The following is a 26,084-nucleotide window of genomic DNA, read 5'->3' as shown; positions in this document are numbered from 1 at the left end:
ATTGTTTTATATATATTGCAGAATTTTCACATTTCCAGGAACAAAGTTAGCAAAGCCCCTCGAAACAAAATTGTAAATACTCCACTGATTCTATGAAATGGAAAACTCAACTAAAACTAAACACAAATATTATTATTTTATCCTGTATGGTAGCGTTTGGTAAATTTATACATATGTTTAATATATCAGACATATTTTATAAGCTATTATAGACCAGGCCCCATGTGGGGAAAAAGCTACTCTGAATAACTCCTGAGAGTATATACCTAAATTAAACAAGTTATCAGTAATAGAAATATATAATTCTACACAGAAACTTATTACTCTGTGGTAAGGAAATCATTTTATAACATATTAGCATTGAAAAATGTCTTCAACGCTAAAACTAAACTCCCAGAGGCGAGCCTTCGCACCTTCCCAATAATGCGTGTAATCCCCAGCGATAATAGCTTCGCTCCCTGAGCAGCATAGCCCGTAGGCCTATCTAGCGAGCTAGTGAGGCTCAGACGGAAGAGTCTCCAAATGTATTCAGCCTACTACTTTTTTATCGAAAAAACCAGAATGTTAAAGTATTGACTTTATTTTATAAGAAATTAAAGATAACGAAAAATATATCATAGAAAACAGGGTAGGCCCGGCCTCAGAGCCTCATAGTACGCTTCGCCACTGCTCATTCTTCACATTTTTTTTTTCGGATTTAATTAAGCGGTATGAAATTATAGAGGAACAGACAGACAGATAAAGAGACAGACACATAAATGTACAGTTAGCGACAAAAGTTATTTCCGTTTGATGAAATTAGTTTCGTAAAAACTTCAGAATGGAAGGACAATTTCAATATAGTTTTCAGTAAATTAAAAAGATTGTAATTTTCTGTACGTTCAAGTCATACCACCGTTATTCCCAAATTAAAATTTACTAAACGGAAAGAACTTTTGTCGCTGACTGTATGAGCATGTTAACGGTGTTGTATACCTGCGCCATCTTTGTTTTATATCCCATTAATTTATATGGGGAATTATTTTCCTGTTTTCTTCAATAAGAATGGGTATTTTAATGGTTTTATTTTATTGATTTATTCTTTAAGGCTAGCTGCATGTTTCTTACTTCGTGAAAATTAAATTTTCTTATTTTATCTTTAATCCTTTAATAATCAAATTTAATTTAAGTAGAGCCTAATAGTAATTTTATATAGAATGCAAATTTCCGTTTTTAAAAGAAGACACATTGAACTTAAAGAACAAATCAGTAAAATTACTTGTAATTAAAATTTCATTTCATTTCAAAGAAAACAACAAAACGTATTTTTTTTTCATATAAATTAATGGGATATAGAAAAAAAAGGTAGTGCACGTACACAACATTGTTAAGTAGAATAGAAGTCCACTTACTGTCGTTTCAATTAACAAACAGATCATTTGGTATATCAGTGAAGTAATGAAGAAAGATTGCTAAGAATTTCCTGAATTGTAGCTATCCTTCTTAAGTAAAGATATGACGATGTTAGTTTTCCTAACTAGAAGTAAAATGGTACGTACTATTTCTACCGGGCGTGCATCCTGTCTGAGGTTTTTCCTAAGTTCCAAGGGCGAATGCCGGGATACTTTTAAATACAGGTCCTAGTTGACTGCCTTCCACGTGTGATGCCCATTATTGTTATTTCTGGTAATTGTTAATTATTCTACTATTGATAAACTTCGTGTTTTTTTGGAAGTTTTTTTTAAACAAGTGTGTTAATGCTGCCCATTTTCATTAAAAAAGCATTTTTCTAGATGGACTAATTATTATATAAATTACGAAACATAATTGTATACTGGTTGTTGATGAATCTCGGACTATTCGAATACTATTCAGAAGAGAAAAAAATGTATATTTTTTTCTTTTTCTTTTTTCTTTTTTGCTAATAAAAGCTTGAGGGCAAAAAGAGTAAACTATTGAATGAGGCAGTGCAAAATAGTAAAACAAAACCTAATTGGAGATACAGTGTACTAATTATCTAAGAAGAGTTTTTGACAAAGGTAATTAGCTGCATTGGAGGAAAAAGCATTTAAGCATGGTGCTTGAGTAGCCCTATCTCTCTCCCTCTGGTCAACTAGAAGGGAAAGAAATTCCCAACCCACCCTCCATACATGCATTGTTTCGTCACAACAAAGCTTGAGCTTGTTTCGTTCAGGTCACTATTGTTAGCCTACCAACATGGCTGTTTCCGGTTCATTATATCCCGCCATATTTACAAGGACGCAAACTCAAAATAATAGAGATGCAAATGGTTGGCGGAGGGATAGCGAGAAGAAGGGAGCTAATTTTCAAATAACAATAATTTTCACCTGCTGCTACGATTGCTTGCCTCCAGGTATTTTAAGTATCGTATTCTTGTTCCTGAAATGGAACACAATGGGATATTCTTGTTAATACTAAAGAGATTCAGAAACATTTCCAAGAGAAGGGAGCGTGTCCAAAACAGAAACATTGCATGAGGGAATTTATAGTCGTAGTTAAAAGGAACTGAGAAAGTGTTATTGCAATCTGTTACACATTCATTACTGTACCTTGGATTTTAGGTTATTTTGTATCCTAAATTTAAAAAAAAAAAATTCAAAAATTATAATTTATGAAATATTACAAATTTTGATAATAATAATAATAATAATAATAATAATAATAATAATAATAATAATAATAATAATAATAATAATAATAATAATAATAAAGGTATTTAAGGAAACGAATACGCAGTTGAACATCTTCAAATACATTTTTCAATTCTTGTAGATCAAAATCAATAAATTATTCAGAAATTCGTTATCAGTAGAGTAATGATTCCATTATCTTAAGAATTCGACCATCATTGGCAGTCGGTTTCCGTGAATTGAAAAGCATCTGTGCGTTACTTGCCAATCACGTTGCCTTGACGTATCTATGTATCAATTCTAATATCTTTTATTTGTTTATTTATTTATTGTAACAACAAAACAGGGGCTTTCTGCCCATTTACAGTGTTAGTTTACATATATGATGAAATGCCATTACTTTTACAGAAAGAAAAAAATACAGAAAATTTTATTGTTTCACTAATTGACTCAGCTTATCTTACTACAAATTGTATTTCTAAACACGTTTTCACACATATCGAATACATCTATAATTTCACACTTTTGTTCAATATTATTGCAGTAAGAGCTTATTCTCCATAAAGGGGATTTATATAAGACGTCAGTATGTGCTTTCTTACAGTACATTGTACTACTATTGCTCAACCTCGTTCTAGAGGTCGAAACATGCAGAAATATAACAGAACTTAGTTCTATCCAATCATTTTTATTATTTATTATTTTATGTAGAAAACTAAATCATTAACATGTCTACGTTGTTCTAATGTCAGTATATTTAAATTGTTTGTTAGTTCTAGGTATGATATGTATGCAGAGTACAGTCCAGTTTTTTTTATATACATTAGTAATTTCAAAAACTTGCACTGTTCTCTTTCAATCATTTGGGTATATTTTTCATTATAAGGAGTCAAAATAACACATTCGTATTCCAGTTAGGGTCTGATATACGAATAATATAATTACAAAATTGTCATGTGGCTACGGAAGTCTCTATTTACACTATAAACAAATCCAAGACTCATATGCATTGTTTGCAATAGTTTCGATGTGATTTGCGAAAGTCAGTTTTGGGTCGAAGGTAACATCAAGGTCTTTAATAGTGTCCCGCCCACAAAGGTTTACACCGTCAATTGTGTAATCATAATTTATGTGCGGTTAGCGTACGCGCCTTTGGCGTGGGAGACTCGGGTTCGATTCCCGGCGGGAGCTCATGTGGTTCGGATTCCACGTTAATCAGTAGGTCCACGTCTCATATAGCCTCGCTGCTGAAAGGGACGCTAAACTAAAATCAACTCAACTCATAATTTATGTATTTTCCATTTGTAGTAAATGTGATAGCTTTGCATAGTTATGTTTAGACTAAATTTATTCACGTGACACCAGTGTTTTACATTTTCTAGATCTTCCTGGAGATTTTCACAGTCTTCAACTGATTTAGTTTAAGCATATAATTTTAAGTCATCTGCAAAGAGTAAAGTATGCGGTTTCTTAATGTGCTTATTTATGTCATGGATAGTGATGAGAAATAATAAAGGTTCAAGGTTTGATCTTTGCTGTACTCCCGATTTAGCATTAAAACTGTTGGAGATATGACCTTTGTAAGCTACAGATTGTTTACGATCACATATGTATTATGTGAAAAGTACTAATGCTTACTTAGAAAGATTCATAAGAGCTAGTTTTTCAAGTAAGATGTCGAGGTTAACTAAATCGAACGCCTTAAAGTCTGTATAGATTACATCCACCTGCCTTCCTTTGTCTAGTTCTAAAGTTATAAAGTTTGTTATAATCGCCAAATGAAGTAATGTGGATCTATTCTTGAGAAATCCGTGTTGGTATACAGAGATGCTGGATCTAACGTGATTAAGTAAGCGATTGTGTATTATATATTCATATTTTTTTTTTCTTTTTTTTTTTTTGCAAATGGAGACAAAATTGCAATTGGTCTAAACTTTTCTATATTTTTACCATTGCTAGTTTTTGGAATAGGGCAAATCAAACTTTCTTTCCATCGATCTGGAAAAACCATTATATTTTACGGACATGTTTTCTTACTCTTGTTTTCTTGCACGTATCTTAGAAAACAGCTTTTCAAATAATGGCATAATTAATCAAATAAATTTGTTTTGGTATCCCGTTTGGGCTTTATTTTATTTGAGCTTACGTTTTAAACGCACTGGCTGCATCCATCATTCTACTAATTTGGAGAATTGTAGAATCATTGTAGTTGTTACATCGTGTATCTTCTGTCTCCTTCCGAAATACCATCTTCTCTAGTCAAACTCTTCTTTACCATTTCCTCTGAAACTAAAAATAGTCTTATTTATTGAATAAAACTAGTGAAAGAAAACATCTCTGTCGATCATCGCTTCCAATTTCACTTCTTTCTTTTCTAGTTTATTGTTAGCTGCAGGTTCATATACAGGTTCTTTATGAGTCTTCCAGGTTTCCACTCCATTTCAATCTTCTTCAGGACTTCCATAAAAATTGTCCACATTCGTTTCTTTTCTCCAAGTCTTTCACCGATTGCACGGGCTACGTTGATAACATCTCTAGCTTCTTTCTTCCTCCTAAATCAGAAGTACCATTTCTCAACTTCCTGATTCGTACGTACATATAATTCTGTTCACTATTTGCAGCAGGATTATCTTTTCCTTTCTTTCTTTCTTTTTCTCTACGATCCATGATTATGTACCGAGGTAAGGAAGACCGTGAATAAAATGGTGGAATGAAGAAAGTGGGAGAAAACGGGAGAACTCTGAGAAATCCCATGGACAGGATGTTTGTCTACTACAAAGTCCACCTGGGGTGAGCGAAAATCTACGCACAAGAGGTAAATATTTTATCATTAAGGTACCACGGGCCCCTAGTAGAATGTTCGTCGCATGCTATTTGAGACTAATCGTTCTATAAGCACCATATTCTCTCCTTTTCGGTTTCTTAGTCACGAAATTATCGTTTCTAACAAATCTTTTACCTGTTTTCAAGTTTCATTCGTGAATTTCGAGTGGCAATGTAAAATGATCGTGAAAGAAGTGAACTCGAGATTCCAACGGATTTCAACTTTTCACGTTTCAAGCCGAAAGAGTGATTTTTAATTTCTGTTTGTCTGTTCGTTCCGATGTATATACATACGCACACCCGATGTACGATACCGTTCGTTCTATCCAGATCAAATTTTGAACTTAAGGTTTTTATAAGTTTGTCAAGGAAAGAGGAGCGGATTGTTCGAATTTTTCATACTTCCAAAAACAGGGATCGTTTATTAAAGGGTAAAATCTGAAAATTGTGATATATATATATATATTATGTGTGTGTCAATACATTTTAAATTCGATTTCTTTAATTCTCATAGGAAAAAAACATACTGTAGTTTTTGTAAAGATTAAAAATCAATTCTGACGATGTACTAGTTTGATGAACCTCGCTCATAAGAATGTTAAAATTACTGGATTAGGGGGAAACCCCTATAATTGAGTCATTCCAGATAAAAGGATGTTAAATTTGTTTTCATCTCTTTGCTGTTCAATAGGAATCTAATAGAATGCTACTACATCAGTCCCTCCATGACCACACCTGCGTCCCTTACTTACTGCAAAAGTGAGTTTTAAATGACCAGTCATTCTGTTCAATATGTCTGAATATTTTGCAGCAATCTCATTCAAAAGACCTGAGTACATTTTTAAACTTTATTTATTTATTTGTTTGTTCAATTCTCCTTATTTTCGCAAATAATGGTGGATTACTGATGAATGAAAAATTCAAATTAAGATGATTTTGTGATTCGATTTTCTAAATTTTATTTTTATTTCATTAATCAGTATTTTACTACCTTCCACGTACTTGTAAGTTATTCTTCATTTGTTTTGGGAAAACTTTATTGAAACTATAGAAAAAAGTACATCAAATAGACAGTATACGCATCATGTGCATAAAACATGATCTCATTGTGTATTTTAATTTCTATGGAGATTTCACTGTGTATTTTGGATGTAAGTGGACCATACTGTCAGACTTTTACATTTAACCAACAAAATTTTTAAATCTTTTGGATAAAATCATTGTAAATCAATAAACAAAATGTTAAACTTAGAAATTAATTTTATTGTCTCTTCATTCACAAACAACAAAGTAAACAATAAGGGAGTTTCATTTTACAATATGTAACTACATTAGATTATCAAACAATGGGAATTCAGTACTCAAACTTGACGTAACATTTCTATAACTATCGGCTGCAATAAATTAATAAGATCAAAGATAAAACCTGTTCCTCGGACGCTGAATTCATATCAAAAAGTCATTACTCGCTATCCCTCACCGTTTTTTTTCTTTCTTTCTTTTGCTATGGTGGTAAAGGATGAAACCGGAAATTGTTGATTTGAACTACTTCTGATTTGAGCAGAGGGTTAATGGAACAAATGGAATCTATCCCTAGGGACAATGAATCGATTGCAGAAAAACGCATCTCGATATCTCTTGCCGTTTTTGCTCTAATACCTATCGACAGACGGACGGATGAACGGACAAAGTCGCTCTATAAGACTTTCGAGACTTATGCAGAGCATAGTTCGGAAGTCTAATGTAAACGAATAAGCATATTGACATTCTTGGTTATGATACACATAGCATTTCTAAGTTGCCTAAATAAACTACTTTTTCAACTTTGTGGGATGTTTTGCTAGAATGATTAGTTTTTATGTTTTCAAATAAGAAACGTACACAATCTGTTAAGAAATTAATATATCTTTTTACTTTTGGCAGCAAAGTAGAGAAAGTAGTCGAGTAGTATCTCGTTGGTTTTCATACCGCAGTAACCTAGTGACTAGTGACTAGTTTTCGATACATGGGTGTATTATTAGTGAGATTATTAAATGTAAACATGCAGTTAAAGCAAAAAGAGAAATGACGTAAGAAGCAATTAGGAAGAAGGGAAATGTTTTATGGGTCCTACAGAATAATACAGTTTAAGACAAGTACTCACAAAATGTTTCGTGTGAAGTAATTATTGTATTATATGGAGCAAAAACATAGATGTTACACAAAGTCATAAAAAGAGTTCGGACGCTTTCGAAATGTAGGTGCGAAAAAGAATTAAAAGTTCTTTTTCTTTATTTAATGTTCTACAGTTATGCCCTTTAGGCTAAACAATACGGAAGATGAATGAAAGTGAATGATTATGAAATTATTTTTTTATGATTTCACACCGGAAATCGAGTCCGGGACTAGATGTACCAAAGTCACACGCGCTAGCCAACTAGACCAGCGGGGAGGGCCAAATAAAAATCGAGATAATGGTGGGTATAAAGGAAAATGAATTTGAAAGTATTAGAAATGGTTGCGGAGAACAAAACAATTTTCATATATTTGAAAAGACGGAAAAAAAAGAGATCGGGACATTAGCTGAGAAGGAACTGTATCATGAGGGACGGCAGGAAAAAGAGTGATGGAGCGAAAGAGGATGCAAGAAGAAGTTACTTGAGGACCGTGCTGTTTGGAAGCTTATCAATTTGCGGCAATGAGCCGCCAATAATGACAGAATACTTGTGGTGATGATGAATTTTTGACATAAGTAAACTATCTTCTCCATAGCTTTAAACTTGACGATTGAATGGAATACTCCAAGCCTGACATATAAGAGGTCTCAACAAAGATTACGTCTGTAAGGAAAGAGTTAATAGTAAATACTGTGGTTAATAGGTTTTCATCGTTCCCTATTAACGGTTTTTTCAATCAAATTTTAAACCATGGACATTAAGAGAAATATTTAAGTTTACATTGGTAGATAAGCGCTTACAGTTATTGATTTGTGAAGCAAAACCTGTGTTATGTATTAATTTGGTTACAATACGACCGCATTTTGAGAATAAAAAATTCCTTCATTTACAGTGAATATACACATTGTTTTGCCACAATATTGTCAAATCAAAATATTTAAATGGTTAAATATAAACACATCGTGATTCGATTTCTTATTATTATGCTTATTACGTACTTTTAGCATATCAGCCACAGAAAGTGGAACCTAAACAGAGTTAGCCAGGTGGAAATAAGTCCGCATTTTAGTTTCAGAATATGGTCACCCTATATATCATCTTTCGATATATTGCTGCAAAACTCATTTACTATATATTTTTTCTATTCGATATGTAAGAGCAATCTCGTGGCTACATGGTTTGCGTATGCATCTTCGGTGAGAGACACCCAGGTTCAATTTCCAGCGCGAGCTCATGTGATTTGGTTTTCACGTTAAGTTGTAGGTCCACATGTTAGATTGTCTTGTTGCTGAATGAGACGCTAAACTTCAATCCAGCAACCAGAGAAATGTGAGTGTAAAATTTAGTTTTAAATGTTGATAGCATTGGTAAAGTCTGACTATCAATTCTATCCACAAATAAAATTGGGAAAATTCGAGTAACTACTATATTATAAAGGATTATATTTTTAGCTAATTACTTTGGATTTGAGAACATATGAGAAGATATGAAGTTATTCCCTAGATTTTTCACATATAAGAGGGCAATAAGTCACATGAAGAGAAATCAGACAATTTGAAATTACGAACTTTCAAAGATTTTATTGTTAGCTATGTTGAAATATCAACATTGAACTACAGCGCAAAATTTTACACATGTAAGTTACTGTCCTTTCAACTTATTCAAGAATGCGCAAGACACTATCTTATTCAATCTCCGATATGTAAGAGTTAAATGTCTTAATTTAAAAAGAAACATGACATATATATATATATATATATATATATATATATATATATATATATGTGTGTGTGTGTGTGTGTGTGTGTGTATATATATATAGTTACAGGCCGGATCGTAAAAAGTTGAGTTGAGATTCTCGGCTTGTTAAGTACGCCGTTGTGGTCAGATTCTTATTCCCGTGTAAGTACCTTCTTACCTCTTTGATTATTATAATTCTAGCCGGTGCTGGTTGTTTTTCTTAAATTTCATATATGTGTTTGTATCGTCTAAGGAAAAAGTTATATGTTTATTTCATTTTATATAGGATAGTATAATGGTGCATCTACACTAGACCGAATTTATAAACTTTCCTGTAAGTGTACATCTTGACGAAAAGTTTGTCAATATTTTGATGAAGTTCATGCATATTTTTAATGTTCACGCACAAATGACTACGTTTATAACACAAAAGTTGATCAACATAGGTTTATGACACTGAATATTATACATGTTTATACAACACGTGAAAGAAACTTAAATTTCCAAGTTTCAATAATTTATTTTTGGAAACCTTCATTATGTAGTAATTTGTTACTATATTTAGTGAATGTACCAATTGCAAATTCGATGTGGTAATATTTGTTTTCTATTGTTCACTTTCTGTTGATATTTTCATGATTCCACTACTAGAATACAATTAACAAGGAAATTAATATTTGATCATAGAAGGAAGATTGCATGGAGTTAACATGGAGTGAAAGAAACAATAATTTTATTAATTAAATTAAACGTAAATTACTCAGCCTTGTGGGATAGTAGCTGAGTGATTATAATATCAGAATTAAAATAAAAGACATCAATGAGAAACAATATAAAATTAATTTTAAGACTGTCAAGATAGTTCATTTTTCTTTGGTGCAATAAAACTAAATATGATGTTATGTAAATTTATATATTAACTGCTTAACTATACATATAATTAATTATAATGCTATACTTCTTCTCAAAATTTTATATTGACTTCTCTGGTAGATATAACTTCATATGTAGGCTCTGGTATGTGATCATATGCAGGCTCCTAAATTGGTAAGCTCATATTTCGTGTCTTGCAGTACTCTAAATAGTCCCACTTTAATTTAATTGCAAACTAATAACACAGAAAAATAAAACTACAGCTATATATGTTTCCATGCGGAAGTTCGAAGGCAGCTTCATAAGTTTTGCTCCTGATTTTAAAAATGTGGAACAGGAAAAACTATATTGAATTCTAGTTCAAATGCCTGGAACTTTTGAAAATATTAATTGTTCATCCCAAAACTATCTATTGCCTTCTCAAGTCCGTTAGTTGTTGCTAGTCTATCTTGTTTATAAACAATTGTTGTTCTACCTGGCTGATCGTAAACTATTCTATTTTTAGTTTTAATTCACTTGAAAATTATCAACAGCTGAAGATAGCCTGTTTGTGAATAGATATTGATTTTCTAAATTTTGTAGCTTGTTTTACACTGCTGAGTCAAATTTTAGAAAATAGTTCAAGATGTTAGGAGATATTCTCAAACAGTTTTAATACCAACAAGTTATTTACTTCGAAAGCTTTTAATGATAGATCTATATTTTCTTGATTTCCTCTTTAAAAAAAATGATCTTTCCCAAACTGTGCTTCTTTTTCGCATTTTCTGTGCAGAAGTACATAGCATTATTAAATAACCACCAATTGCACAAAGTTCTTCTCTAGAAAGTAGTTTACAACTAATGTGGACAGACAGTACAACATGTTCATGAATTTCGTTCATAAAAAGTGTTAATTTGCACTTGTACAAGAAATGGCATGCACATGTTAAGCAATCTATTAAAGAACATGTTGAAATTACATTCTAGTCTGGACTTAGCCTAAGATGTGCGGCATTGATGAATGTAGTTAACTTACACCCAACTATTAGCAACTAGCTAAATTATGATTCATTCAACTATACTACACATTAATATAATTTCTGAAATTTTAAAATTATTATATATAGTGGATCGTACAGTACTTCCTGTGGAATGTCTAGAAATGTTGCTCTGAAATTGAAAAAAAAAAGAGCCTATTTTTTGATGAACAAAATCCAAATATCTAAATCGTGAGAATATATAGCAAATATAATTGTTATAGTAAGATATTAAGGTTCCAGGTAATCATCAAAATCTCATGAAAATAGAGAATTCTGTACAAGAATTTCATTCATCTGTCTAAAAACGCAACGAAAAAATGAACATCACACTTGCAGCCAATTTGTTTTCTCATTCTGACACTTTTTAACTTCTGTCAACGGTTCGTCATTGGAAACTGTAGCCATTTCATGTTTATGAGAGTTCACACTCAGAGCAAATAAACAGTAGGAGAAGCCAGGGAGGCTGATTTTTACTACCAACTGTTTATTCAAGGGACTTTGCTCTATCACAAGAGGGAAAAGGGTTAACACTACCATCACAAACTCTCTTACTGTTTATTTTTTCTTACGGTTTTAGGGAAAAAAGTTTTTAGCTTTACCCAATTGGAATAAGATGCAACGTTTTGATAATTCTTGGAGTTAAGGCGTTCTAGATTGACGTTGGTTTTACTAAACTACGCAAACATATTTGATTCAACACTTTGATTACTTTTTATCAATACTTTCATTCTATTTTCCTATAGATAATACTTGAGACAAGAGTTCTTTAAGACAAGAGCTAACAATCTTTGAATATTGACAGCGTATCTAATTTATTAAGAACCAGATATTCTTCTGACAGTATTTACACCAGAAAGGGTCCATTTTCAATAAGGAGCAGAATATAGTTTATTAATATTGTGAAGCCATAGCTTTCAGGTTTTAATTTATCAAAAATTATAATTTTGGGAAAAGGTTTTAGCTTTATTTTTCAATCTTATTACTTTCTTTCTTTTTCTTTTCTTTTCTTTCTTTCTTTTTTTTTGGTATTTGTATGTCATTATCGAAGGTCTGGTATTGTAAGTCAATGTTGTAAACTACTTTTGTTATCTTATTGTAAAACATTGTATAATCTCTTTGTTAACAACAACACACTCGTCACACAACATGTTAAAAGATATTTCATGTTAGTGTAATGTCAGAGAAGTTTGTCAGATGATGTCAGGGCAATTTTTAGTTAATTAATATTCATTTAAAAAATCTTGGGCACACGTGTAAAATTTTAAACTCGATTATGAAGACCGTATTACTGCAATTCGGCACTTTCCAGTAATATATAATCTTCAGTTTACTTCCTGGTTTATTCAAAGTGATAAAAAATTGTTCAGAGAAGCATTAAAAGATTCACGCCATTTTAGAAATACAAATCTCAAACTCTGTAGCTTTTTCCCTGCTCAAAAGTTATCGTCATTAACATTCAAAAATTGTATTTAAAAATCATTTTATCAAACAGAAGTATATTCATTGTAACCATAATTGTTCCAAAATTCTGAGTTTGTTACTCTAGAAAAACGCTAAAACAAAATACGTTGTTTCCCATTCTCAAAAAATATACATAGCGCAAAGGTATGTATTTTTCAACTAAAAACATACCTGCAACATTCTAAAGCCTGACACTCACACCTACAGCAATATCTTACAAACATGCTACACCAACAACACATTACACACATACACACAATTCGATTTATCGTAAATGTACATTTAACAAGTCCGTAAATTGCTTTTTATTTTATTACAATTCTGTTTAACCAATAAAGAAACAGTAGTAAAACATCCTCAAATATTTAATTCTCTTGCTTTCACATTATAGGTGCCTTAAAATATGCTGTTAGTTCAAGAAACTAACAGGTTCCATCAAAAAGCTCTATTAAGTTATCTAGCTACATCCAACACTAATTTTGATAATAATAAAGGGAAACAGGATAACAATATTAAAGAATAAAAAATAACAGAAGATGATGAGACACTGTGTTAAGTACAGGTAGTATGAGCATCAGTGCTAGGAATATATGCCGTTGATAGGAGACGGTATACAACAATAGATAAAATCTGCTACTCAACACTGTATTTTCGCATAATACATAAATGAATAAAAACCATCAGTTCCAGCTGAACAATGCTGACAATACTTATTGGTTGATTGATTCATTTTGTGCTGAGCTTAAGGAAAAAAGTGATGGTGAAATGGATGATAACGGTGGAATGACAAAAGTGGGTGGAAACGGGAAAACCTACGCTCGCGGTGTTTGTCCACTACAAAGCTTACTTGGCGGAAGCAGGGATCAAACCAGAGACCCTCCGCGCCAGAGGTGAGCGCTCTACCACTGAGTAACCAATGGTTCCCATAATTACCAAGCGAAACAACTCAAGTGGTAGAGTGGCTTCGCATTCGAGAGGTCGTGGGTTCGATTCCAGCTGGTGACCATCCTGACTGGGGTTTTACATTGTTTTGCTCAGTCCTACCAGGCAAATGGTACCTACTAAACAGGCTCGGGCTGATACCTTCCCAAATCCTTTCTGGTGATTGTTATATAAATAAATAAATACTGGTAACGAACGATATACATTTAGCGCCACAAAAGTACTTTCTCGAAAACTACACATGAGAATTACCACTGACATGCTATTTTGTTCTGCTCGATGCGACCTATTGCCTGCCCTGAACTGACAATATTTCAGTTACACAAAAACTAAACTGTGAGTGTTAATGATAATTGCAGGCTGCTATATATCATTACCATATTATGTACTGTCGTCCTGCAACTGCTACAATGAAGAGTTTAATAAGAATATTTCATATCAGTTTCGCTTCAATAATTAGCATTGTTCTCGTACAGCAACAATTTCTAAACTTACAAAATAATAATAATAATAATAATAATAATAATAATAATAATAATAATAATAATAATAATAATAATAATAATAATAATAATAATAATAATAATAATAATAATATTTTCTCCTTTTCTCGCAAACTATGCACCAATATTTGCATTCACCCATACCATTTTGATAACACGTGTTTACTGCATTTCTTGATATTTGACGTAGAATTTAAGGAAAGAGGGGCAGAAAAGAAAGTACTCGAGGATTAAATTATTATAATAACAGTCTATAACTCGGAATCTTTAACGCTTGAGACAAAAAATTTGGTTTTTGAACTTCTTATTTAAAATACTAAGACACACGTTTCAGCATTTTTCTTTTCTATATTTGATCTAAAAGGGAAGAAAATGGGGTGGGCAGAAAAAAGACTGGAATTACAATTAACATTATTTTAATATAGACATATCTCGAAACTCTTGGTATTTGTATTTCTTATTTTTAAAATAATTAAACACTTATTTCAGTCACTTTTAGATACTTGACATAGAATGAAAAAAAAAAAAAAAAGAGATTGAGGATGCTTCCTTAAGATTCCCAAACGAGATGGTATCTTAATCGTTCCCTAGACCTCGATGTCAGGCAAATTGTATACATATGAAAGGTGGAGACAAAAGAACGCAAAATACTGTCCACAGTAATAACGTATAAGGGTGTTTGTTAGCTAGTGAATTATCTATAATTGATATTTAATTAGCAATTAATCAAATAATAAATATCAGAACGTTAACGTTGTAGTAGATAGGTTAAAGAAATACTATAGACCCACTAATACATTGATAAATGGAGCCTACTCTTAATATATTAAATACTGATTCAGGACAAGTATAATTTGAAACAGAAATCCATCATATTAATTCTAGAAAGCTGAAACAGAAATAAGTAAGTAGCTATATATATCAACATTGGAACAAATTTCTTAAACTACGTAAGCATACACTATAAAATGAACTCTATGCTTTTCATGATTCCATGTCTCAATGTGAATGTAAGATAGTAATTAACTCTAGTAAGTTTAGGAAATTTAATAGAAGATAAACCTGCTCATACAAATTCTAGCTTTATAAATCGTAATAAGGAAATTATCAAATAATGAAGAACTAGAAAATTTATTGTGTCTCACTTCCAGTTCATAGAAATCATAAAAATAATCCGGCTTTATGTAAAACTGAGATAGTTTTGAACACCGAATATAAATTCAAAACCTTTAAGACCTGTTCACTGAAACATTAGAAGTAGTTAGAAAGAAACGGAAACCAAAATGTTCTGATTAGTCAGGTCTTATTCCTTAGACTGGATACTCGAAAACTCCTCTCTAGACTAGGGTTTATCAGGGACAGTACCGGATTTACATAATCTATCCCGGTTTTTCCTCCAAACCCATAAGTTAATATCATAAATAATCTATTATTTTAAGTTTATTACTCATCGACTCTCAACTGATAGGAATAATCTACTCTTTTATTAGTCATCGATTCTCAACTGACAGGAAATATCTACTCTTTTGTTAATCATCGATTCTCAACTCATAGGAATAATCTACTCTTTAATTGGTCATTGACTCTCAACTCATAAGAATAATCTACTCTTTTATTAGTCATCGATTGTCAATTCATAGGAATAATATACTCTTTTATTAGTCATCGATTCTCTACTGATAAAAATAATCTACTCTTTTATTAGTCATCGATTCTCAACTGATAGCAATAATCTACTCTTTTATTAGTCATCGATTCTCAACTGATAGGAATAATCTACTCTTTTGTTAGTCATCGATTCTCTACTGATAGGAATAATCTACTCTTTTATTAATAATCGATTCTCAACTGATAGGAATAATCTACTCTTTTCTCCCCCATCAGGATCCTGCCGCCTATAGTCGGACAATTTGTGCATGCCGACCAGATGCCGCGGTCGGATTGCCGGCGCCGGACACCGGCGTCTTTCCGCTCGATTTTCGACCGCGACGAGCAAAAAGAGATTCGTTCACCAATAGAAAACAAAGAGAGTTAGAAGGTAATTTATTGCTTTAAAATACGAATTAGGGCTTATATTTCCCTCGTATAAAGCTTTCTCGAAACAGTCGGCAGACAGTCGGACGACGACTGCAAAAAGAGACTGCCGGCAATTTCTTGAAAAGCGACGTCGGCACGACGTCGGCGAAAGTTGCAATAACGCGTACCAGCGGCAAAGAGTCGAATTTTGGAAAATGAATAGAGCCTGTATCTTCTTTAATGATGAAGTAAAAATTGAAACTGTCCGAAGGTTTTTCTTGTGGGTGGGCACTAATTCCATAAAATATGTCTTGTGAAAACGGAGTCGGCAGAAAGTCGGCATACAGCGGACGGAACGACAGCGTCAAAGGATGGTTGTAAAGACGTCGAAACGTTGACGGCGTGCCGACCACGAAAAAGGTAAATGCATGAAAAGAAATGTAGTAAAGGGACTGCACGTAAAGGGTATATGAGAAGTAAATACTTAAAATAAATTACAAGTACGAGAGGATCCTTGACAAACATTTTGCAAGGAGACGGCAAACAGCGGACGGCGACCGCGGCAAATATTGTCGGAAAGACGCCGAAACGTTGGCGGCGTGCCGACAAGTAAAGGAGCCGAAAGAATGTCGGCAAACAGCGGATGGACCGACCTTGAAAAGATGCTCGGACAGGCGCCGAGCCGCCTTTGCCGCTGAAGAGCCTGATTGCAGAAATCGTAGTCTGGTTGCGCTGCCTCTATGTTCGGTTCGCGTTCTTCATTTGTCACATTGTGATGCAGTGTGGGTAAAGTCCTTTAAAAAAATTCGTTGAGATAAGTTTACAAATAGTGAAAAGAATGTTTATCATAAAAATATTCATTCATTGGAACTGTACGCAATTGCTGGTTAAGCAAATACCACGAAAACATGAAGTGAGAGAGTGGTGAGTTAATTTAATATTATTCATATACATTTGCATATATTATTGCACTTATTATGCATATACATGGGGTGAGTTAATTTAATATTATGCATATACATTTCAAATTGTCATCAATTTTATATGTTGTGTTACATATGTTAATTGTTGCTGCGCATGAAAAAGATTCGGTTATAGTATGTTCCCGCGCACTGGCGTCTCCGGCATATAATTTTTTTGGGGGGCGGGTATCAAAGAAAGTAATTTAAATGGTACTACCTAGCCCAACCTGTGTATTAACTTCGATTCTATTTGTTGCCTTGCTGCTTACCTTCACGAACCCCCTAAGGTATATCGGCAAGTCATTACTTTAGGCAAGGCAGTGACAATAACCAAGTCATCTGAACTGGTTCCCGCAATTATAATTACAGTTCCCAAGAAGGAAAGACAAAGTGCCCTGCTGGGCTCTAACCCGCCTTCACTCGCTTACGCTCGTTCGGCAATACTATGTACTGACAGGATATCATTGCCTTGCCCAAAGTAAAGAGTTACCGGTATATCAAGAACTCGCTTACAATTGTAGGGTCCGCGCTGGCTCAGTGGTAGAACGTTCACCTCTGGTACTTGGGGTCCCGGGTTCGATCCCAGCCATCGCCATGTGAACTTTGTGATGGACAAACACTGTCTGCGTGGGTTTCCTCGGGGTTCTCCCGTTTATTTACACTTTCTCCATTCCACCATTTCATTCATTACTCATCATCACCGTCTTCTTTAGCCTAACCGGCATAACCGTTGGACAAGAAACTTAAAGGTTTCACTTAATTTTTATTTACAAAACGAGGGACAGTTAAGAAACTGTAGTACATTATTTTCTTCTTGAAATTGCAAAAGTTTACATGTCTTAGTTTTTAAGATAAGTGTCTTCTAACTCAACGCCAATGTATTTCTGCACAGTGTACGAAAGCTGTATTTTATGTTTACAACTGAAGCGTTACTAGTATGAAACCATAAAAAGTGATATTGAAAAACGTATGATTACCAAAGCCCATATGTTTTCACTACCCTCGCTTACGCGTATACCCACCGTCGCTGACGCACTTGTTCCCTTCGGACACCCCCCCGCGCTACCGCGCGGGCCCATCAGCGTTGCCCTGCTCTGACTCAGTTATATAGAATTCGTGCTCTTTAGTGGCCAACTAGCACCTGGTGCTAAATTATCTTAGAGAAACGTGGACAATTTCTCATAATGTTTGTGCCATGACAAGGTTTGTGTTCCTTTAGTATTCTCTAGTATTTAGTGTATCTTTAGTAACCTAATAAGATCCACTAGATTATATACTGCAGGACTTGTTTCACATGTGAGCGAAAACTTCCAATTAAAAAAAAAAAAAGGAGAAATGAGGTAGTGGTTAAACGCTCTTGTGTACAGGTTTACTTGTGGCGCAATACTAAAAAAAAAAAAAAAAAAGAAAAATTATAATTCTTTCACCAGTTTCTTTTTTATTGTCCCCTAGTCGGTTTCAAATGGGCGGAATATATTTTACTTGGCATAAATAAAATTCAAGGGGACCTTTACGATTTGCGTATAAATAAGGGTTCCAGATGTCTAGCATAAAAACAGCACAAAAAAGCACAAAACAATCTGTGCTGGGTGGCCACTAAATAGCACGAATGCTATCGAACCGAGTCAGATAGGGCGAAGCTGGTGGGCCCGCGCGGGAATACGTCCGAAGGAAGCAGGCACGTCTGCGATAGTGTGTATGCGGAGAAGTGAGGGTAGTGGAAGGAAGTGCGTTTTGAGAATAATACAAGTTTCAACAACACTTGTTGTTTCATACTAGTAACTCTCCACTTGCAAACAAAATACAGGTTCTGCACGCTGTGCAGAAATATGATGCCGGTGTACACGGTGCAGAAATAAGCCGCCCGTGGAAAATAACATCTAATAGAGCCATTTTTCATATGCACTCATTTGTTTTATTCGTCGTAAAGCACTTGTAATGGTTTAACATTAGTAAACGTAAGATACAGTTGTATTACATTGTATGTAATTAAGTTACCTGTAGAAATTCGTTCCTTATAAACATGTCTTTTCATGGAAAGTATTGAATTTTACCTGTAAATCTTCCAAAATGTAGTGCACCAAAACTACACCTGCACCAGACTGTCTTATTTTGATTTTTTGCTGGCCGCGGTGGCTCAGTGGTAGAGCGTTCATCTCTGGTGCATGGGATTCCTGGTTCAAACCCTGCTCCTGTCAAGTGAACTTTGTGGTGGACAAACACCGTGTGCGTGGGTTTTCTCGGGATTCTCCCGTTTCCTCCCACTTTCTTCATTCCACCATTTTCATTCATCTCTCATCATCACCGTCTCCTTTAGCCTAACCGGCATAATCGTGGGACGTAAAACTCAAATATTTCATTTTCATTTTCCGAGTGTTAACCCTTTCTCCTGACACTGTTTCACGATGTGTAGGTACAAAAACTTGGACATCGGAAGTTTGAAAAAATTTAATAATTTAACATTAACATCTGTAGAAAACCATTAGCGACTACTATTAAAACTTTTTTGAGGAGAAAAGCTCATCATGAACGAGGGTTTGAAAAAACCCCGGGCTTTTTTGAAAAAACCAAACCCACCTGGGCCCATTTTTTCGGCTGTTTTTCGAGTTTAATTGGGTTTTTTTCGGGTTTAATCGTTTTTTTTTTCGAAATATTTCAATGTCTTTGGGGTAAAAGTGTTAAAATGTGATTTATATTTCAATATTGTCATTGTCACAACTTGCAACAATTTTCTACTCACTGCCGTTTTGAAAAAATGGCCGCCATTTTGATTATTTTTTTTTTTTACATTGGACCGCCGAGAAAATCTACACAGCAAATTTAGCATATCTTGTGCTTCTACCGTCAAAATTTCAACTTAAAAGACTGAAAATTGCGCTTCGTAGCGTAGATACTCGTTCATTTGACAAAATGGCCGCCATTTTGATATATTACGTTGGTATGCCGCCAAAATCTAAACAGGGAATTTAGAGTGTCTTGTGCTTGTACTCTGAAAATTTTAACTTAAAAGGCCGAAAGTTGAGTTGATTTTGTGTTTAACGTCCCTTTCAGCAGCGAGGCTATATAAGACGGGACCTACTGATTAAGGTGGAATCCGAACCACGTGAGCTCTCTCCGGGAAGCAAACCCGGGTCACCCACGCCTAAGACGCGTACACTAACCGCTCAGCCATAAAGGAGCTTGGCAGACAAACGAACAAATGTAAAGTTATAGTTTTGTGATTTTTTTTTAATAGCGTTTCTCAAAGTTATGTTCATTCGATTGAATTCTTATTACAGATGGTTTGTGTTTTAGATATGTTACTCAAATTGACTCCTAGGAGAACATAAAATGTATTTGTTTTGAAACTTTTATCATTTTTGCCCACCTGATCGATTTTACCTGTAGTTTATTTAAGTATATGTGCATTTTATTTGTTCCATTAACAAGGTTTTATTTTAAGATGTAATATTTTGTATTCAGCCGAATACAAAATTCTCAATTGCCAATACAATAGTGTCGCAAAACCCTGACGCGTATCGAAGTTCTATTTCAAAGTAATATAATGCTATCTTCACTAAATATAATATTCTATTTTAATACATCTTTTTGTCTGGTGAGGGACTTAGGGATTTATTGTTTAACTTGCAGCTTCAAGGTAATGTTTCAAAGATTTCTCAAGAAACTCAAATTCCTACCATTGGATATACGGCAGGATTTCTTTTCTTTTCTGATTCTCGTTTGGGGTGGCGACCGTACTGTTGTAATAAAGATTAACCTTTTGTCACTCGCGCCAAATTTAGTAACATAACTACTCGCGCGTTTGCTTTTTTCCAACATTGACATTTTGAGATACAAACAATATATTTAGTAAACTTATTTGAAGTAATGCATGCAATTGTTGAGTAAATACTTAGGATATTTGGAATTGTTGCTATAGTGCTGTCAAAATGTCTTGATCCGTGGCAAAAATGCGAACTAAAGTTCAAACCATCGACACATCCACGCGTTGAGCCAATAAGGGTTCAGCTGTTGCTAAACGAGAGAGCCTTGGCGAAAGGGAGTGAATTCCTTCAGCCGATAGCAACGCTTGGAACAGAAAACTAGGTGTCAAGTCAGTGTGTTTTATCTATAGCTTGTCAATATCTCTTCTCTGAGATCGGCTTTCGAAATCATCGAATCTAATGCCCTGAGTAGCAGTAAAAAGCTCGTGTAACTCATTGCTGCTCTTACGATTAGAATTCCTGTTCCGTCACATGTCCACAGTGATCGTACATCATCACGTGCTCCTTTCTTTTGGCAATCAAATAAAGACGTCGAAATAAAGTCATTAATTTTGCCCTTGAAGTTGCTGTACAGTTGCAGTGCGTTCTTCGCCGAAACTTGTTCGTAATTTATCCAAATAATTGTTAGTACATTTTACAATTTCATCAATCACGGCTATATCGATAAATTTCGAAAAAAAAAAAAAAACTGTTTACTCAGTGATACCCTTAGCAGTAAACTTCGGTTCTAGCATCTTTTTCACAATGTTTTTACACTTTGTCTTTGCTGATGCTGCCAGTTACTATTTACATTTTGTTTTCCTGTCTTTCCCAATGAAACAATATTTTCACTGTAACTGTAATTCACATCCATATCGTTTGCATCTGAATCTGCATCTACACTGTTCTTATTTGCTTCACTATCATGATCAATATCATCTTCATTCACTTTTTCATTACTTCAATTCGCATCACTTTCAGCAGCCACTAATTTTCGATAGTTAACATCAGACTCATCACTAATATTGTCAAGCCACTTCTCTATCTCACTTCTATTCAAGAAGCGAGACATTGCTTAGAAAAACAAAACTTCACTCATAAACAGTAATTATCACATTAACGATCGCGCGTTGGAAAATTTCAAACTCCATAAAAATATATGTTTGCTAGTGTTATCACGGAACTACTCGCGCGTTTGAAAAAAGCAAACGCAGACGAAACTATTTCCTCAACCTGTACTGGAAGCTACTACAATTGCAGCACGTCAGCGAGCTTTAGGGTGAAAGAGGGGAAGGAGCCACTTGAGGAATAGCAGTGAGGGTGACTCCGCTAATGCGACCCCATTCGTAAAAATCATTAGTTTTTACTCACCTGTTTGCTTTTTTTCCAACAGCGCGAGTGACAAAAGGTTAAGTAAAAGTTAACTGTTTCGACGTAATTGAATTCTTCATCAGTGACTATAGTTTTCATTACTCTTACAGGTTTTCTTGTAACATATAGCGTCTAACATATAGCGTTGAAGCCGGTTCATTGCAACAAGGTCTATTACACTGTGTAGTTTGGTTTGGTTTTGGTGTGATGAAGTATATTTTCGATTGTAATAAATATACGTGATGTGCCAACGCCGTACACATTGAAGAGTATATTTTACAAAGCATTATATTTGTTCTATTTTAGATAGTTCATTTATTTCTGGAAGCAAGGGGAAATGTTGCTCAAGAAATACAGAAGTGTTGCAATGGAAGAAGACCCACAGAGAGCAGTAGCGTAGCCAGGATGTGTGTTTGGTGGGGCAAGTGCTGTTATAGGTACATATGGAACAATTCCAAACAAAAAAATATATAAACACAAAAATATCTAAAAAATTACAAACATCAAACTACATTGTCGGACCTTTTTGGGGGCCCGGCCTCTCTGGGCCCCCCTTCCCTACGCCACTAACGGAGAGTATTGACAAAAATCATATGTACTAACATCCTTAAAGATATTTGTGAAGAGTGGTAGGATATATGTGGGACTACAGTTTTTTTTTTTTTCCTTTTAGAACGGGTGAATTTCATTCAATCATAACATTTGTAAAACATTTCCCATTTTAATGCGGTTTATTTCAAATCACACGGGAATTATGGTCATCACTTACCTTTGAAGCGAATATTGAGAATTACGGCTTTGAAATTGATTTTTGTTTTGCCAATATTACCTTAGTCTCCCTATCCCAGTTTTTGTCGTTAAATTCTTTTCTTATTATTACTTCATCTTTTCTATGCAGTGTTGTAAAATTTTCTGTATCTCTCTATATTCTCACAATCCTGATTCTGAGCTATTTAAATTCTACATTACTATTTCATAGGTTTGAAGTTTTCTTCAATTATAAAGACAACTGTTGTTTGATATTGTTCTTAACTTTTTTTTTTTTTTGCGTGGAATCAGTTAAGAGAGAAAGTGTAATTATATTTCTCAGAGTACAAGCTCCTTAACGGTGAGGTTCAGTACCATCGCCTCCTTTCTTTTCTATCCCATTGATTTGTAGGGGAAGTATTCTTCCTTTTCTTTGAAATGAATAAAATTTTTGATGTTCTGATTTTACTGATTTCTTCTGAATATCTATTTAAATGTCCCTTGCTTTGTCAAAATGATCTTTTAGTATATATAAGTATATTATTATTTAAATTAGATGTCATTTATGAATATTAAAAACATACAACACAGAATTTTATTTCCACAAAGTAAGAGACATTTAAATAGACCTGAAGAAAAATAATAAAAAGTAAAACCCTTAAAATCTCAAAGAAACAGAGGAAGATTTCCTCGTATATATCAATGGGCTAAAAAAGAAAAATGGCTGAGTTATTCAAGACAAAATATGGATAGCAGGAATTCTTTAGAATAATATAGTGCTTTTTTGAACATTGTAATCACTTCATATATATTTGCTTTTCTGATTTTACATACTGTATGAAGGCTATCCGTGTTAAAACTCAATGTTATGGAATGCTACAAATTTCTGTTTTAAAAAAAAAAAAAAAAGTAGTAGTACATCCGAAGGTATATTACATATAACTTCTAAATGATGATAAGGTTCATTACATAGGCTAATGTATATAAGTTAATACGATGTGCATTGTATTTTGTTAATACAATTTGGTGTGTTTTTAGTGCTAATATAGACCAGAAAAAATTGTGATCTTCCCTTCATTTATTCTCTTAAAGAATTCCTTTAAAACAAAGGATCTTTGCAAAGTATTATGTTAAAACACTTCATTTTTTATGTAAATGACTTCATTAACCTTTTTTCTCTATATAATGGGTATGCACTATGAGTATACTGTGCATGTGGCTGTTTCATTTACGATATAAATTATTTTCTCACATTTTTCTGTTTCATTGTATACAATTAATGTATAAATCATATAGGAACGCATTAAATGAACAATTAGTTACCTACTTAATTGTTATTTTATCTTAATATGATTTCCACTTTTAAAGTGTATTTAAATAAATATTTAAGGCATAGAGTTAGAACTGACAGCTTAGTCGTTAGAACTTGTATTTAGTGCATTTCAGTGTTTGGTTTCTACGAATATAGTCATGGGTGTAAGCAGACAAGTGATCGCTCCGGCCACTTTTTTTTTTTTTTTTTTTTTTTTTTTTTTTTTATATATACCAAAGTTACAACAAATGCAGAGACATTTTGGCTTGGCTGCTTGGATACACGTCTCTGTTTTCCATATATTGACAAACTAACATGGTTACTCTCCACCTTTTTCTTGTTTACTTTAACCTTTTTTTTTTTTTTTTTTGCGTGTAGGCTCGGTTTGAATCTCTCCGCCACCACATACCTTTTATTACAGTATTTTTATTTATAATTTTTACTTCATTAATTTTTATTTAAATCTCATTTTCCATTGGGAGTGTGACCCCTGTACTTTAAAAAAATTTAGAAAATCATTGACGTTTAAAATCCTTTTCCAATAGTTGATGGGAAAACGACAACCTAAAAAGACCGTATTTCCGACGGATTGCTGCGGCTTTTTTTTTTTTTTTTTTTTTCGAAGAAAGCGTTTGCAACTAGCAAATTTTGATTGCATAGAACAGTGTTGTTCCTAGTGGTCGTGATAGTGAAAGATGTGCTTTCAGGAGGAAAATGTACTGACTGTTATAAGTTTTTCACATTAGGCGCACAGACATGTTAATTGAATTATTCTTAACGTTCATTATTAGCTGCTCAGTTGTTATTTTTGGTTCGCTTTTAAGCATTTGTAAGTCATTCCCAGATACTTTTCCTCTATATAGCACTTAAATCGTACTGAGAATTGTAGAAATGTACTGCGTATGTACCGAGTGCAATATTACTGGTGGGGGGGGGGGCGCGGTGGCTCAGTGGTAGAGCGTTCACCTCTGGTGTTAGGGGTCTCGGGTTCAAACCCTACTCCCGCCAAGTGAACCTTGTGGTGGACAAACACCGTATGCGTGGGTTTTCTCGGGGTTCTCCCGTTTCCTCCCACTTTCTTTATTCCACCATTTCATTCATTATTCATCATCACCGTCTCCTTTAGCCTAACCGGCATATCCGTGGGACGTAAAATTAAAGATTTCATTTGATTTTTATTACTGGTGGGAATCCGCCATGATTTTCATTGCAGTGCTACGCATCTTTTCTGCTGTCTGTCGACTGGTCGGAAAGGCAACTTTCCACCGGCGGCGCTGGCGCATTTTATGCGCCTTTCCGGTTGTTTACCGACTGCTCGAAAGGACCTCTTTTCGATGTCAGCTTCTCAATTCTCCCACAGGCGGCATTCGACCTCTTGCCGCAGTCGAAAAGTAGCCCTTTGCCGACTGGATATCAACCCTTCAGGAAGGCAAAATTTTCACCACTTTTTAGAGTAGCTTTGCCTAAGTTTGCTTCCGTGCTATGATTTCTCATGAAGGGCACAATTGCTAGTTCTGAAAGTATATAATACTTCCATATCCCATTCAATTTCTTGTTTTTTGGCTGAAAGTGCTGCAAAAAAGCAAAAAGAACAAACTTTGTACTGGGACACACAAAAAAATGCAAGTTTATACTTCAAGAACTTCCAAGGGTGCTCCTTGTCGAGAAATCATAGCATGGAGGAAGACTTAGGCAAGACTAATGTAAAAGCTGATGAAAATTTTGCCTTCCTGAAGCGTTGATTTCCAGTTGGCAAAGGGCCACTTTTCGACGGCGGCAAGAAGTC

The 26,084-nt window shown here is 34.1% G+C and overlaps 1 protein-coding gene and 1 long non-coding RNA gene across 2 annotated transcripts in view; one reads left to right on the top strand and one right to left on the bottom strand.

Moving 5' to 3' along the window:
• The window catches only part of LOC145678482 (protein Wnt-4-like), a 383,056-nt gene that overhangs the window by 174,061 nt on the left and 182,911 nt on the right, over positions 1-26,084 (bottom strand). The gene's annotated exons all lie outside the window — the stretch shown is intronic.
• On the top strand, positions 16,852-22,666 carry LOC145679812 (uncharacterized). Its single transcript, XR_014130567.1, has 2 exons — positions 16,852-17,087; positions 22,546-22,666. It is a non-coding gene; the product is annotated as an uncharacterized LOC145679812 (long non-coding RNA).

Source organism: Thermobia domestica, chromosome 2 (assembly GCF_964235325.1).
Source record: "Thermobia domestica chromosome 2, izTheDome1.hap1.1, whole genome shotgun sequence".
Lineage (NCBI taxonomy): Eukaryota > Metazoa > Arthropoda > Insecta > Zygentoma > Lepismatidae > Thermobia > Thermobia domestica.
This window is presented reverse-complemented; position numbering and strand designations above follow the sequence as displayed.